Source organism: Hemitrygon akajei, chromosome 31 (assembly GCF_048418815.1).
Source record: "Hemitrygon akajei chromosome 31, sHemAka1.3, whole genome shotgun sequence".
NCBI classification, from domain to species: Eukaryota; Metazoa; Chordata; class Chondrichthyes; order Myliobatiformes; family Dasyatidae; genus Hemitrygon; species Hemitrygon akajei.
In genome coordinates, this window is record NC_133154.1 from 35,765,766 (window position 1) to 35,782,368 (window position 16,603).

Sequence of the window (16,603 nt, forward strand, 5' to 3'; positions counted from 1 at the left end):
AGAGTATTGAAAATGGCTAGTCTTGTAAAAACACTGCCCAGAAGAAGGCAATGGCAAGCCACTTCTGTAGAAAACTTTGCCAAGGTCAATCATGATCATGGATAGAGCATGCAAGGGGTCTTCCCCATAAGCAACAATCCTTCGCTGCGGAAACAGATGGAAGACCATGATCGCCCATGTCATATGGCACGGCACATGATGGTAATTATGAGAGTATGTAGCTATCTGGCTGGGTGACAGCCGGGATGATAAGTCTTAGTCATGGAGTCAAACAGTATGGAAACAGGCCCTTAAGCTCAAATGAACATGCCAACTGGGTTATCCAGTGAACTAGTCCCATCAACCTGTGTTTTTCCCATGGCTCTATATACCTCTCTGTCCATGTACTTTGGAGAGTTCTTGATGGGAAAGCAAAGATTAATGGTTAGATTTTCTCTCTTTAGATATTGGCCTTGCCCAGCACTTTTAAGGGGCAAATATTGCCAGTTCTCAGCCCATGTCTGAGTTTGTTGAGGTGCTTTTCAGGAATGGAACTGAATATTGTGCAATTATAGTTCAAAGTTCAAAGTAAATATTATTATCAAACTGCATGTATGTTACCATACACAGCTCTGAGATTCATTTTCTTGTAGATATACTCAATAAATCCAATAATCGTAATAGAATCAATGAAAGACCGCCCAACTCGGGTGTTCATCCAGAGTGTAAAAGACCACAAACTATGCAAATACAAAAAGAAGAAATTATTATTATCAATAATCATAAATATCAAGAACATGAGCGGAAGAGTCCTTGAAAGTGAGAAGGTGGTGAGATGGGTAAATGAAGTTGAGTGACTCTTTGGTTCAAGAGTCTGATGGTTGAGGGGTAGTAACTTTTCCTGAACCTGAGGCTCCTGTACCTTATTTCTGTTTAAAAGAAAGCATGACCTGTGTGGTGAGGTCCCTGATGATGGATGCTGCTTTCCTGTGACAGTGTTTCATTTAAATGTACTCAGTGGTGGGGAGGGCTTTACCTATGATGGTCTAGGCTGTATCCTCTACTTTTTGTAGGGTTTTCAGTTCAAGGGCGTTGGTGTTTCCACACCAGGGTGTGATGCAATTGGTCAATACACTCTCCAACTCTCCACTACACATCTCCAGAAGTCAAAGTTTCATGTCATGCTGAATCTCCGCAAACTCCTAAAGAAGTAGAGGTGCTGCCGTGCTTCCCTCATAATTGCACTCACATGCTGGGCCCAGGACATGTCCTCCAAAATAATAAAACCTGGGAATTGAAAGGTGCTGACCCTCTCTACCTCTGATCCTCTGATGAGGACTGGCTGATGGACCTCTGGTTTCCTTCTCCTGGTCTATAATCAGCTCCTTGGTCTTTTGGCTGACATTGAGGAAGATGCTGTTGTTATGACACCACTCAGCCAGATTTCCAATCTCCCTCCTTTTTACTGATTGATGACTGTCTTTGATTTGGCCTGTGACAGTGGTGTCATCAGCAAAACTGCATATGGCATTGGAGTTGAGTTTAGCCACACAGTCATACAGTGAGTGTAAGGTGAGTAAGGCAGGGGGCTAAGCACACGGAGTTGTGGTGCACCAGTTAGAATCCGACTTATGAAGGAAGGAACATCAGCTATATTTATATGTGTTGTTTGTCTGTCATTTCCGATGGTGACATTTGTCTGTGCAGCTCGTCAATTGTGCGTTCTGAGGTGGTTCTGCAGTCCGATTGTAGAAAGACATGAGCGCAGACAGTGAGGGCAGGTAAACTAATAGGCTGCTGTTGGAGCAACTGATGTGGACATTTTTCTCCCCTCTCGAGTGGTGACCAGGTCTGCAGGGTGACTATTCTCGAAGTTGTTGGAGGCTCGTCTCACCAGGGCACGCCATCCAGTCTGGTCCCGAGCACTCCGCTCGAGCTGTTTAGGTACAATGTCAGCATGTGTGAGGTTGGCGTTCGCACAGTCCTTGAACTTCTTACGAGGTCGCCACCAGTCTGTTCGCCCTTGCGAGAGCTCTCCGGATAGCAATTGTATTTGGATGCTCTGGAATCCTCCATGTGTATAACGTGCCCTGTCCAGTGAAGCTGGGCTTGCAGGATCATTGCTTCTATGCTTGTATTCAGGTTGATGACTCGGCCCTGCCAGTGGATGCCCAGGATTGATCTCAGGCTATGTGCATGGAAGGGTTCCAGCCTCTTAAGGTTCCTTCTGTATACGGTCCAGGTTTCACAGCCATAGATTAGACTGCTAGAGATGACCACTTTGTACACCTTGAGTTTCATGGCTTTTTGGATGTTATACTGGTTCAGTACACGTGAACGCAAGTGCCTGAGGGCTTGACTGGCCCGGCAGGTCCTAGCACTGATTTGTTTGTCTAGGGAGCCATCACTAGAAATAACACTTCCGAGCTATTTGAGTTCCTCCGCTATTCCTCGACGCAGATGAATGGGGCGGGTGCAGTAGACACTGGATTGGGTTGGGAACTGTCTTTTGTAGGCTGATGGTGAGGCCGGACAGACGAGTGGCTTCTGCAAACCTATGGACGAGCAGCTGTAGATTGGCTTCTGTGTGGGCCATAAGCGTACAACCAACAGTGTATAGGGCTTCTCAAATGTTTTCGTACGAGCCCTCAAGTCAAAAAGTGATCCGTCCATCCGGTACGTTACGTATATCGCACATTGCTGATTGCATGGTGTAGCACACACGTGAGGGACAGGTTACACAGTACTGGCGCCAGTGCACACCCTTGCTTCATTCCACTTGAAATACTGAATGGCATTGAAGTCTCTCCATTTGACAGAACAATCACTCATGCCATTGAGGAAGCGATGGACGAGACTGACAAATCTGCATGGACACCCAAGTTTTGACAGCGCTCACCATACATATTTATACAGACCAAACTTAAATGCTATTTAGTCTATCAGGCCCACGTCCAACAAACAGGTACCACCCAGCCTAATCGCACATCCCAGCTTCTGGTCTGTAGTCCTACAGTCCACTGCTCTTCATACTGGTCAAAGGTGATGAGAACTTCCAGGTGAAGTATTTTGAATACCGTAGTTTTGGACCGCATATCAAAGCACTGCTATTGGAGAGGGTCTATAGGAAATTCACGAGAATTATTCCGGGTTAATGTGTGAGAGTATTTGATGGCTCTGGGTTTGTACTCACTGGCGTTTAGAAGAATGAGGGGTAATATCTAGTTGAAACCTATCGAATATTGAAAGGCTAGAGCGGATGTGGAGAGATGTTTCCGATAATGGGACAATCACAGCCCCAGAACAGAAGGATATCCCTTTAGAACGGAAATGAGGAAAAATCTCTTTAGCCAGAGGGTGATGAATCTGTGGAATTCATTGCAATAGATGGCTTTGGAGGATAAGTCTAGGTATATTTAAAGCGCAGGGTGATAGGTTCTTGGTTGGTAAGGGTGTTGTAGGTTACGGGGAGAAGGCATGAAAATGGGGTTGAGAGGGATAATAAATCCATCATGATGGAATGGCGGGCCAGATTTGATGGGCTGAATGGGCTAATTCTGGCCCTTGGTCTGATGGTCTTTAATGATTTTGCTGTGCATAGGGTGGCTACTTGATTTTCGGGTATTTATTTGCAGTGTGTTCATCAGCAGCAGCAGCCTTGTTAATCCATCCGTAATTGCTCCTGAACTGAGGAGTGTGTCTCAGAGCCAGCCTCTCTGGCTGGTGTGTGGAGGCACATAAAGGCTAGATTCAGGTTCAGATTCATTCACCTATCACAGGTACATTGAGACATACAGTAAAATGTATAATTTGCGTTAACAACCAACACGGCTTATGGATGTGCTGTGGGTAGCCCGCAAGCATCGCCACACATTCCAGCACCAACATAGCATGCCCACAATGTTCAGCAGAATACTCAAAACATAACAGCAAACAGCAATAAAGGCCTTTTAGCAGGTTAAAGGTCCAATGGGGATCTAAGATATTGCTGCTATTTTCCTACAGTCAGCAATAGCAGGAGCAAATATTTTAACTTCTAAACTTTGTTGCAGATCTGAAGGAATAGCAGCAAGACAAGAGCTAATTGAAGACTTAGTAGTGGGGATTTCAACAGCAAATAATAAATAAAAAAGCTGCAGATGCTGGAAACCTGAAATTTAAAAAAAAAAAGAAAATGCTGGAAAAACTCAGCAGATTAGACAACAGCTGTGGTAAAAGAAAGTTAACTTTTGGGTCCAGGATACTCACCTGAATTGGGAAGGAGAAAATAATTTTGTTTTAAAAGAGGATTTAATGCTCTCCAGCATATATGATAAACTCTTCTTGGGTTTCCAGCCAAGTACAGGTTATCAATTATAACTGACGTTTTGATGACATACTCTGCCATCTTCATCAGGGATGATACTTGAGCAAGTCTAGTCCGGTGGTATTTATATCCCCATTGTCCAATTGGCATTCGATTGCAGACAAAGTGAGAGAGCACAAACCTGATTGGATGAGGACTAACCAATCAGGAGGGATGGAATATGAGGAGTATAAATACCACTGGACTAGACATGCCCAGGCATCATCCCTGGTGAAGATGGCAGAGTTTGTATTTGAAATGTCGGGTATAATTGATGCCTGTATCTGGCTGAAAGCCCGAGAAGAGTTTTTTTTGAATTTTGTTTTATATTTTTAATACATGTATAAATATAAAATTAAAAATAGAAAATTCTAGAAATACTTTCAGGACAGACTGATGCACACATACACAAACACATATGAGCACTGAACCACATGTACACATTTACACACATCCATGCTCATAGACATTTAAACATACACAGATAAACACAGAGAATAGCTAAAATATTTAGTTCAGCATCTGTTGGCACCTATAATGATCATTCAGCTTTTGTGCACAGACACATGTGGTTCAGTGAAGGGAGGCAAGCTGCCTCTGTCGCCTGATCTGGCCGATTAGCAACACCAGTCTCCCTTACCCACTCCCTGAGGTGATAAAGCAACTCAGTCAGGTTATTCGGAAGTCAAGTCAAGTTTATCGTCATGTGCACACGTACGGCGAGGTACAGGTACAGGGAAGACCTTGTTTGCAACAGCATTGCTTGTAGCTACAGACAACACACAGAACATAAATTATACAAGACAGGGAAGAGAAAGTTAAAAAGGACTTTGCAAAAACAAGACCTTCGAGCAAAAATAAGATTCAAGATTCAAGATTGCTTAATGTCATTTCCAGTGCACGAATGTAAAGGAGAATGAAATAATTGTTACTCCGGATCAGATGCAACACAGTAAGATATGGAGCACAATGATAATAAAAAACACAATAGATGTAAACACGTAAGATAGCTCATACACATAGATTAATGTATATCCATAAAGTGACACTATAGAACATAGACATCTACAGCACATTACAGGCCCTTCAGCCCACAATGTTGTGCTGACAATGTTACCTACTGTACAAGCTGCCTAGAATTTCCCTACCACATAGCCCTGTATTTTTCTAAGCTCCGTGTACCTATCTAAGAGTCTCTTAAAATACCCTATTATATCCGTCTCCACCACTGTCGCTGGCATTGCATTCCACCACTCTCTGTGTGAAAAACATACCCCTGACATCCTCCTTGTGCCTATTTCCAAGCACCTTAAAACTATGCCCCCTCATGTTAGCCATTTCAGCCCTGGGAAAAAGCATTTGGCTATCCTCACGATCAATGTCTCTCATCTTATACAGCTCTATCAGGTCACCTCTCATCCTCTGTTGCACCAAGGAGAAAAGGCCGAGTTCACTCAACCTACTCTCATAAGGTATGCTCCCCAATCCAGGCAAAATCCTTGTAAATCTCCTCTGCACCCTTTCTGTAGTATTCACATCCTTTCTGTAGTGAGGTGACCAGAACTGAGCACAGTACCTCAAGTGGGGTCTGGCCAAGGTCTTGTATAGCTGTAACAATACCTCATGGCTCTTGTACTCAATCCCATGGTTGATGAAGGCCAACATACCAGATGCTTTCTTAAAAAGACTGTCAACCTGCACAGCAGCTTTGAGTGCCCGATGGACATGGACCCCAAGATCTCTCTGATCTTCTGCACTGCCAAGACTCTTACCATTAATACTATATTCTGTCTTCACATTTGACCTACCAAAATGAACAACTTCACACTTACTTGGTTTGAACTCCATCTGCCACTTCTCAGCCTAGTTTTGCATCCTATCAATGTCCCACTGTAACCTCTGACAGCCCTCCACACTATCCACAACACCCCCAACCTTTGTGTCATTAGCAAATTTACTAACCTACCCTTCTACTTCTAGGCACAGGGCTTAAGGGAAAATCTTACCTGACAAATCTGTTGGGATTCTTTGAGGAAATAACAAGCAGGATAGACAAAGGAAAATAGGTTGATGTTGTGTACTTGGATTTTCAGAAGGCCTTTGATAAGGTGTTGAACATGAGGCTGCTTAACAAAATAAGAACCCATGGTATTACAGGAAAGATACTAGCATGGATAGAATAATGGCTGATTGGCAGGAGGCAAAGAGTGGGAATAAAGGGAGCCCTTTGTAGTTGGCTACCAAAGACTAGTGGTGTTTCACAGGGGTCGGTGTTTGGACCACTTCTTTTCATGTTATATGTCAATAACTTGGATGATTCAATTGATGACCTTGTGGCCAAGTTAGAGGACGATATGAAGATTGGTGGAGAGGCAGGTAGAGTCTATTTTCTAAACGGGAAGAAAATTCAAAAATCAGAAGTGCAAAGGGACTTGGGAGTTCTCATGCAGGGTTCCCTAAAGGTTAGTTTGCAGGTTGAGTCGGTAACTGCAATGTTAGCATTCATTTCGAGAGAGCTGGAATACTGTATAAAAGTAAAGATATAGTGCTGAGACTTTATAAGACACTGATGAGGCCTCACTTGATGTATTGTGAGTAGTTTTGGGCCCTTTATCGAAGAAAGTATGTGCTGACATTGGAGAGAGTTCAGAGGAGATTCCCAAGAATGATTCTGGGAATGAAAGGGTTATCGAGGAGTGAAGAGTATTTGATGGCTCTGGGCCTGGGCTTGCTGGAAGTTAGAAGAATGGTGGCGGGGTGGGGGGTGTTAGTGGTGGGATCTCATTGAAATCTAGCAAGCATTTAAAGGCGTAGATAGAGTGGATGTGGAGAGGATCTTTCCTATAGTGGGTAAGTCTAGGACCAGAGGGCATAGCCTCAGGACAGAGGAACGTTCATTTAGAATGGAGATGAGGAGGAATTTTTTTAGCCAGTGGGTGATGAATCTGTGGAATTCGTTGCCACAGGCAGCTATGGAGTCCAGGCCATTGGATGTATTCAAGGTGGAAGTTGATAGGTTCTTGATTAGCCGGGGTGTGAAAGGTTACTGGAGAAGGCAGGAGAATGGGGTTGAGAGGGAAAGTTGATCAGCTATAATGAAAAGGCAGAACAGACTCGATGAGCCAAATGACCTAATTCTGCTCTATAGCTTGTGGTCTTATCAAGTGACTGACAAAAAATAATAAGGTAGTGGTGGTTGGTGATGTGGAGGGGTGGGTTAGTGGGTGGAGGTGTTGATCAGCTTTACTGCTTGGGGATAGTAACTGTTTTAGATTCTGGTTGGTCCTGGCGTGGATGCTGTGTAGCCTCCTCCCTGATGGGAGTGGGACAAACAGTCCATGAGCAGGCTAGGTGGCATCCTTCCTGATGTCACTGGCCCCTTTCCGGCACCTTTTGTGATGGTGGGTTGTGTGAGATCCGTGGTCGAGCGAGAGAGGTTTGGGGCTGTCTATGTCAAAGTGGGGTTTAATGTCAAATCCACAAATTCACGTGTGCACAGGTGCAATGAAAGACTCACTTGTAACAGCATCACAGGCACACCGTATCAGGTAAGCAATGCTCACAAGAAACACATAAATTAAACACAGTCCTTAGGAGAACAACAAAAAAGTGTCCATTTTAGTGCCCAGTGATCACAGTGGTCACAGTGTGGCTGAAGTGCAGTGATGAGGGTTTTGTACTTCGGTTCAAGAGCCTGATAGTTGTGGGAAAGTAGTTGTTCCTGAACCACCACTGGACCTCTGGACCTCTGGACCTCCTGTCTCAGAAACGGAACCAGGTTTATTATCACTGACATTTGCTGTTTTGCGGCAGCAGTACATTGCAAGTCATAAAAGTTTCCATATAAGGAATATAAAAAATAAATAAATAGTGCTAAAAGAGAACAAAAGAAAGAGATGGTGTTCACCGGTTCATTCTCTGTTCAGATTGTGAAAGCTGTTACTAAAATGTTGAATGTGTGTCTTCAGGCTCCTATTCCTCCTCCTCAATGGTAACAATGAGAAAAGGGGCATATCCTGAGTGATGAGGGCCCTGAATCCGAATCAGATTTAATGTCACTGGCATATGTCATGAAATTGGTTTATACATGTTGTATGGGAATGTCCTGGGGTTTTTGGTTTGTGGGGGAAGGTTACCAGTACTCTTACAGAACTAATGGGAGTACAATTACCAATGGACCCTGCTGTACATCTTCTAAATGATGACTCACACCTTTCCCTTACGGAAAAAACACCCAATGTCTGGCTGGCAGGCCTAACTGCAGCTAAGATTGTAGTCCAGCGTTGGAAACCTCCCCGTGATATTTCATATATAGACAATAGACAATAAATGGTAAACAGCTGTGGTCCCAATACCGAGCCCTGTGGCACCCCACTAGTCACCACCTGCCATTCCGCGAAACACCCATTCACCGCTACCCTTTGCTTTACTCACTGGCTTCAGAGCTTTTTGGACATTTGGCTTTTTTTCAGCGAGAGTAAATGATGCACGACCAAACTCAATCTTAATTGGACAAATTTGATATCTAACTTAAAAGATCTTTTGTTAAAATAGGAATGCTCTGTCTGTGTATGCACTACTATTCAGTTGGTGGTGGAGGGGAGAGGTTGGGGGGTGGCTGGGTTAAACAGTCAAAATGTAATTGGCAATTGGTTGTATTGAATGTAATTTGTTGATGTTTCAATAAAAAATTAGTAAAAAAAGTGAAATTGGTGGCAGCAGTACATTGCAATACATGATAGTATAAACAACCTATAAATTACACTAAGAACAAATTAAATTAAGTAAGTATTGTAAAAAGAAAGCAAAAAAAAAAACCGAGGTAGTGTTCGTGGGTTCATCGTCCATTCCAGAAATCTGATGGTGGAGGGGAAGAAGCCGTTCCTGAAACACTGAGTGTGTGCCTTCAGGCTCCTGTACCTCCTGTAGCAATGAGAAGGGGGCATGTCCTGTGTGTCGGGGGTCCTTAATGATGCAGGCTGCCTTCTTGAGGCATCGCCTTTTGAAAGTGCCCTGGATTCTGGGGAGGCTGGTGCCCATGATGGAGCTGGCTGAGTTTACAACTTGCTGCAGCTTTTTCCGATCCTGTGCAGTGATCCCTGCACACCAGGTGGTGATACAACCGGCTAGAATGCTCTCCACGGTACATCTGTAGCAGGTTGCATGCTGAACGGTGGGGAAGATGCACACTAGGAAGGGAAGTTGGGGAATACCAGTGAATCTGTCCTTACCAGTGGCACCCGCCTTCTGTGAACAAATGAAAGCTTCAGGTTTTGGGAGCTTGGTAGATTCGGCAGGTAGACTACCTTTTCATTCACCAACCTTATTGTCCACCTGCACTGCATTTCCTTGGTAACTGTAATGCTTTATTCTGTATCTGTAATTGCTTTTACAGACAGACAGACAGACATACTTTATTGATCCCGAGGGAAATTGGGTTTCGTTACAGCCGCACCAGGAATAGTGAAGAAATATAGCAATATAAAACCATAAATAATTAAATAATAATAAGTTAATCTTGCCAAGTGGAAATAAGTCCAGAACCAGCCTATTGGCTCAGGGTTTCTGACACTCCAAGGGAGGAGTTGTAAAGTTTGATGGCCACAGGTAGGAATGACTTCCTATGACACTCAGTGTTACATCGCGGCGGAATGAGTCTCTGGCTGAGTGTACTCCTGTGCCTAACCAGTACATTATGGAGTGGATGGGAGTCATTGTCCAAGATTACCTTGTACTCCCTCGGTGTGTTTATGTTTGAAATGCTCTGTACGGTGGCTTGCACAGACTCATTCAGTGTATATCAGTACCTAGACCATGGAAGAGTACAGCACATTACTATCCCCTCGGCCCACAATGTACCAACTCCAAGATCACTCTAGCTCTTCCCTCCCACAAACCCCTCATTTTCCTTATATCCACATGCCTCTACCACCACCTTTGGCAGGGCGATCCACTCCCCCACCACTCCCTGTGTAAAAAAAAAACCCATCTCTGACATGCCCCCCAAACATTAAAGTTTTGCCACTTGTATTAGTCACCTCTGCACTGAAAGTCTCATCCACACGACAATAATGGACCAATTGCAATTCCAGTTCCAAGGCTTTTGGGAACAAAATCTTGCCACGTCTGGTGCCCGAACAATCTAGGGTGGTTACAATTGCCCTCGAGTTATCCACTACCTTCATCTGGCTAACGTCTAACTGTGAGTTGTTTGAGATCATTGAGGCCAGAAGCTCATCAATATTGCAATGGTGGGCATGTGGTGAAGCACAGCTGCTGTCCTTGTCTCTCGATTATAAATAGTGCGCAGGAGACAAATTGTCAGCTAACCGCCTCACCCATCAGGAGGGATAAGTGTAAGATGCTGGAAATCTGAAACAAGAACAGAAAGTGCTGGCAGCGTCCGTGGGGAGGGAAGACATGTCAACCTCTCAGCTCAAGGACCCTTCACTGGCACTGAAATGTTTCTGATTTTGTTTAGTGTCTGATTGTCCATCAGCATTAATGGATAGTCGTAACACCGGTGACTGAACCGATTCCTGCTAATGGGCTGGTTAAATTAATATTAACTACAGCTCTCCCCCTCTCTCTCTCACACACACACACATGCACATGGAATGGCACAATACACTAAAACACACTATTCTCCTTTCTTTGTTTTTTTTCTCTTATTCAAACTCCAAGGACTGAAGTAGCCGAGGTGGCAGTTGCAGTCAGGGGCTGGGCTAACTGAAGGGAGCCAGTGGCTGATGTTTCAGTTTGTGGGCAAGCACCAACATTACATTACACATTATACACCCAGTGGCCACTTTATTAGGTACACCTGTCTGTGTTTATGAGAGGAAGATGTTTTATGACAGGTGATTTACTTTATGGCTGGAGAAGATGTTCTGACAGCAGAGAGAAACAGAGTGGGACCTCTAAAGATCAAATGTCAGAACAAGGTAAGATAAAGATAATGGAGGAATGTAAACAAGCATCCTAGTTACTGTTCTGTTGTTAAAAAAATGTATAAAAGTGGTTTGGTTCAAACAGAAGATTGGAGCTATTTTTCCAGATAAAACTTGGCTGGAAGTGTATCTCCCCTTGCAAGTAAAATAATAAAAACATTAATAATGTGATCCACTCTGAACTTGTAGTTCGTTTCTGTACGTTAGTAGACCTGGTTGAATGGTACATGACAGAGGTACGTATTAAAGTGGTCACTGTGTTGCAGGTAACAGCCCTCCTGCACCCAGTGGGGTTGTCTGCTGATATGACAAGATAGCAATGCCTGTGAGTGTGTGTTTGAGTATGTGTGCTTTGTGCGTGGTTGTATGTGCATGTACATATAAGTGTGTGCGCACGTGGAGAAGAGCACACACTTCCTTCTGTTTATCTTGTGTAGCTTTACGTCTCTTTTTTGTACATGTCAACATCTTCCGTGTTGGCAGAGCACCTTGCCAAGTGCAAACCAGTTTCAAAAAGAAACCCAAAGTGGGCTGTTTTATTCTGCCCACGGGCCTTGGGTCTGATGATCTCCGAGGGGTGTAACAGGCAAAACTTTGACATAATGCACTTTGCTCTGTCTGGATGTTGACAGGCTTTAGGGTCGGATTCAACAATCTACCTCATGTCAAAGAACAGTACAAGGTGTGTATTAGGTTATTCTTTTAAGCTATGTTGTTGAGATTTCTAAAGTCACAATATAAACATAGGAACATAGAAAACCTACAGCACAATACAGGCCCTTTGGCCCACAAAGTTGTGCCGAACATGTCCCTACCTTAGAAATTACTAGGCTTACCTATAGCCCTCTATTTTACTAAACACCATGTACCTATCTAAAAGTCTCTTAAAAGACCCTATCGTATCCTCCTCCACCACCGTTGCCGGCAGCCCATTCCACGCACTCACCACTCTCTGAGTAAAAAACTTACCCCTAACATCTCCTCTGTACCTACTCCCCAGCACCTTAAACCTGTGTCCTCTTGTGGCAACCATTTCAGCCCTGGGAAAAAGCCTCAGACTATCCACACGATCAATGCCTCTCATCATCTTATACACCTCTATCAAGTCACCTCTCATCCTCCGTCGCTCCAAGGAGGAAAGGCCAAGTTCACTCAACCTATTCTCATAAGGCATGCTCCCCAATCCAGGAAACATCCTTGTAAATCTCCTCTGCACCCTTTCTATGGCTTCCACATCCTTCCTGTAGTGAGGCGACCAGAACTGAGCACAGTACTCCAAGTGGGGTCTGACCAGGGTCCTATATAGCTGCAACATTACCTCTCAGCTCCTAAATTCAATTCCACGATTGATAAAGGCCAATACACCATACACCTTCTTAACCACAGAGTCAACCTGTGCAGCTGCTTTGAGTGTCCTATGGACTCGGACTCCAAGATCCCACTGATCCTCCACACTGCCAAGAGTCTTACCATTAATACTATATTCTATCATCATATTTGACCTACCAAAATGAACCACCTCACACTTATCTGGGTTGAAATCCATCTGCCACTTCTCAGCCCAGTTTTGCATCCTATCAATGTCCCGCTGTAACCTCTGACAGCCCTCCACACTATCCACAACACCCCCAACCTTTGTGTCATCAGCAAACTTACTCACCCATCCCTCCTCTTCATCATCCAGGTCATTTATAAAAATCACGAAGAGTAGGGATCCCAGAACAGATCCCTGAGGCATGCCACTGGTGACCGAACTCCATGCAGATTATGACCCCTCTACAACCACTCTTTGCCTTCTGTGGGCAAGCCAGTTCTGGATCCACAAAGAAATGCCCCCTTGGATCCCATGGCTCTTTACTTTCTCAATAAGCCTTGCATGGGGTACCTTATCAAATGCCTTGCTGAAATCCATATACACTACATCTACTGCTCTTCCTTCATCAATGTGTTTAATCACATCCTCAAAAAATTCAATCAGGCTTGTAAGGCACGACCTGCCCTTGACAAAGCCATGCTGACTACCCCTAATCATATTACATCTCTCCAAATGTTCATAAATCCTGCCTCTCAGGATCTTCTCCATCAACTTACCAACCACTGAGGTAAGACTCACTGGTCTATGATTTCCTGGGCTATCTCTACCCCTATTCTTGAATAAAGGAACAACATTTGAAATCCTCCAATCCTCTGGAAACTCTCCTGTCCCCACTGATGATGCAAAGATAATCGCCAGAGGCTCAGCAATCTCTTCCCTCGCCTCCCACAGTAGCCTGGGGTACATCTCATCCAGTCCTGGTGACTTATCCAACTTAATGCTTTCCAAAAGTGCCAGTACATCCTTTTTCTTAATATCTACATGCTCAAGCTTTTCAGTCTGCTGTAAGTCATCACTACAATCACCAAGATCCTTTTCCATAGTGAATACTGAAGTAAAGTATTCATTAAGTACCTATGCTATTTCCTCTGGTTCCATACACTCTTTTCCACTATCATACTTGATAGGTCCTATTCTTTCACGTCTTATCCCCTTGCTCTTCACATACTTGTAGAATACCTTGGGATTTTCCTTAATCCTGCCTGCCAAGGCCTTCTCATGGCCCCTTCTGGCTCTCCTAATTTCCTTCTTAAACTCCATCCTATTAGCCTTATAATCTTCTAGATCTCTAATATTACCTAGCTCTTTAAACTTTATTTCTATTTTTTTGCTGAATAGCTTTCTAAAAGTAAACTTTATTAGAGGAAATAGTTTCTTAGGATTTACGTAAGGAATAAAAGCCAACAGTATTGTAGATTTGTTCTGGTGTTAGATTTACATCAGTGACCGTCTTCGCAAACTTATCAGTGAATTTCTCTGCTGCTTCATGATCAACTGTCATTTTATCTTCAAATTTTTTTTTAAATCTTAGAAAAATGAATGCTGTCCTTTTCTTAAATTTCAGCAACCAAACTGCTGAATATTCACAATTACCTTCTATTTTCAGTTCATTGTGATAAATCTTTGTTTGTTTCGTGATTAGCATACCGTTAAGTGGCTTATATTCACTCTGGCGCTGATGAATCCACTCTTCAATACACGATCGAGATCTTCATTTTTCACTTTATAGACAATAGGTGCAGGAGTAGGCCATTCCCCCCTTCATGCCAGCACCGCCATTCATGATCATGGCTGATCATCCCCAATCAGTATCCCGTTCCTGCCTTCTCCCCATATCCTTGACTCTGCTATCTTTAGGAGCTCTATCTAACTCTCTCTTGAAAGCATCTAGAGAATTGGCCTCCACTGCCTTCTGAGGCAGAGCATTCCACAGACCCACAACTCTCTGGGTGAAAAAGTTTTATGAAGCGGTTTTCTATTTTTCATTAACTTCTGTTCATTGTGCATGAGAAGTCACTTCTCAGAAATGTCAGTGGTGTGTAGAGACCTGCGCATCGCCTGGGAATCTTCCCACCGCCCATTGTGGGAATTTTCCATTTGTGATGAATTTTTTTAAAAAAAATGCGTTTTCAGAGTTTTTTGGATTTTGGATTTTTGGATAAGGGGTTTTCAACCTGCAAATAAAAAAGAATAAATTAAATAAATAGTGCAAAAAGAAAGGAAAAAATAGTGAGTGTTCAGGGGTTCATTGTCTATACAGAAATTTTTTAGTGGAGACGAGGCTGTTCTGTGTCTCGTTACCTCCTCCTTGATGAGAGTAATGAGAAGAGGGCATGTCCTGGGCGATGGGGTCCTTAATGATACAGGCTGCCTTTTTGAGGCATTGCCTTTTGAAAGAGTCCTCGATGCTGAGGAGGGCGGTGACCATGATGTAGCTGGCTGAGTTTACAACTTTCTGATCCTGTGCAGTGGCCTCTCCGTACCAGACGGCGATGCAACCAGTTAGAATGCTCTCCATGGTACATCTGTACAAATTTGCAAGAGTCTTTGGTGACTTACCAAATCTCCTCAAACTCCTAATGACTTACCACTGATGTTGTGCCTTCTTTGTAACTGTATCAATATGTTGGGCCCCAGGATAAATATTCAGTGATGTTGACACCCAGGAACATGAAAATGCTCACCCTTTCCGCTGCCGATCCCTCGATGAGGACTGGTGTGTGTTCCCTCGACTTCCCCTTCCTGAAGTCCACAATCAATTGCTTAGTTTTACTGATATTGAGGTTGATGATGGATGCTACCTGTTTGAGGCATCGCCTTTTGAAGATGATGGTAGTAATGAGAGAGAGCATGTCCCAGAAGGAGAGTGTCCTTAGAGACGGATACTGCCTTCTTAAGGCAATGTCTTCAGGATATGTCCTTGTTAGTGGGGAGGGCTGTGTCCACAGAACAAATTAATTACATCATTCTACTAGCCTTTAGTTTAAATATTTCTTTATTCTCTTTAATTTCTGAAATTAGCCTGCTGAGAGGCTCTTCTGGTAAAGTCATTCCACTTCTCTTTTGATTGCCAAATGATCGAATTATATATTGTTGTCAGTTGTAAGACGCATCCTCACACTCCCCTCAACCCTCAGCCTCCTCCCTTTGGCTGCCAAAATACGTGGATTATGTCAGCGTGAGAAGATTCAGAATTATTTCTCACAAATATATCAAAACATACAGAGAAATGTGCCGCTTGCATTACCAGCACACTCGGGGATGTGGGGGGGTGCAGCCCGCAAATATCGCCACCCACTCCAGCACCAATGTAGCGTGGTCACAGTGCTCATCACAGAACGCACTGAGTGACACAGCAACAAGCCCTGTTCCTCCCTCCCTCTCACCTACACACATACACAGTCCTCCAGCGCCTGGACACGCCATCTCCTTTGGCCTTACAGACGCTGGGATAGGCTCATAGAAACCTACAGCACACTACAGGCCCTTCAGCCCACAGTGTCGTGCTGACCACGTAACCTGCTGTAGAATCTGCCCGGAATTTCCCTACCACATAGCCCTCTATTTTTCTAAGCTCCATGTACCTATCTAAGAGTCTCATAAAGGTCCCTATCATATCCACCTCCACCACTGTCGCTGGCAGTGCATTCCACACACCCACCACTCTGTGTGAAAAACTTACCTTTGACATCCCCCTTGTACCTACTTCCAAACACCTTGAAACTATGTCACCTCGTGTTAACCATTTCATCCCTGGGAAAAAGCCTCTGGCTATCCACACGATCAATGCCTCTCATCATTTTATACGGCTCTATCAGGTCACCCCTCGGCTTCTGTTGCTCCAAGGAGAAAAAGCCAAGTTCACTCAACCTATTCTCATAAAGCAAGCTCTCCAATCCAGGCAACATCCTTTTAAATTTCTTCTGCAGTCTCTCTATAGTATCTACATCCTTC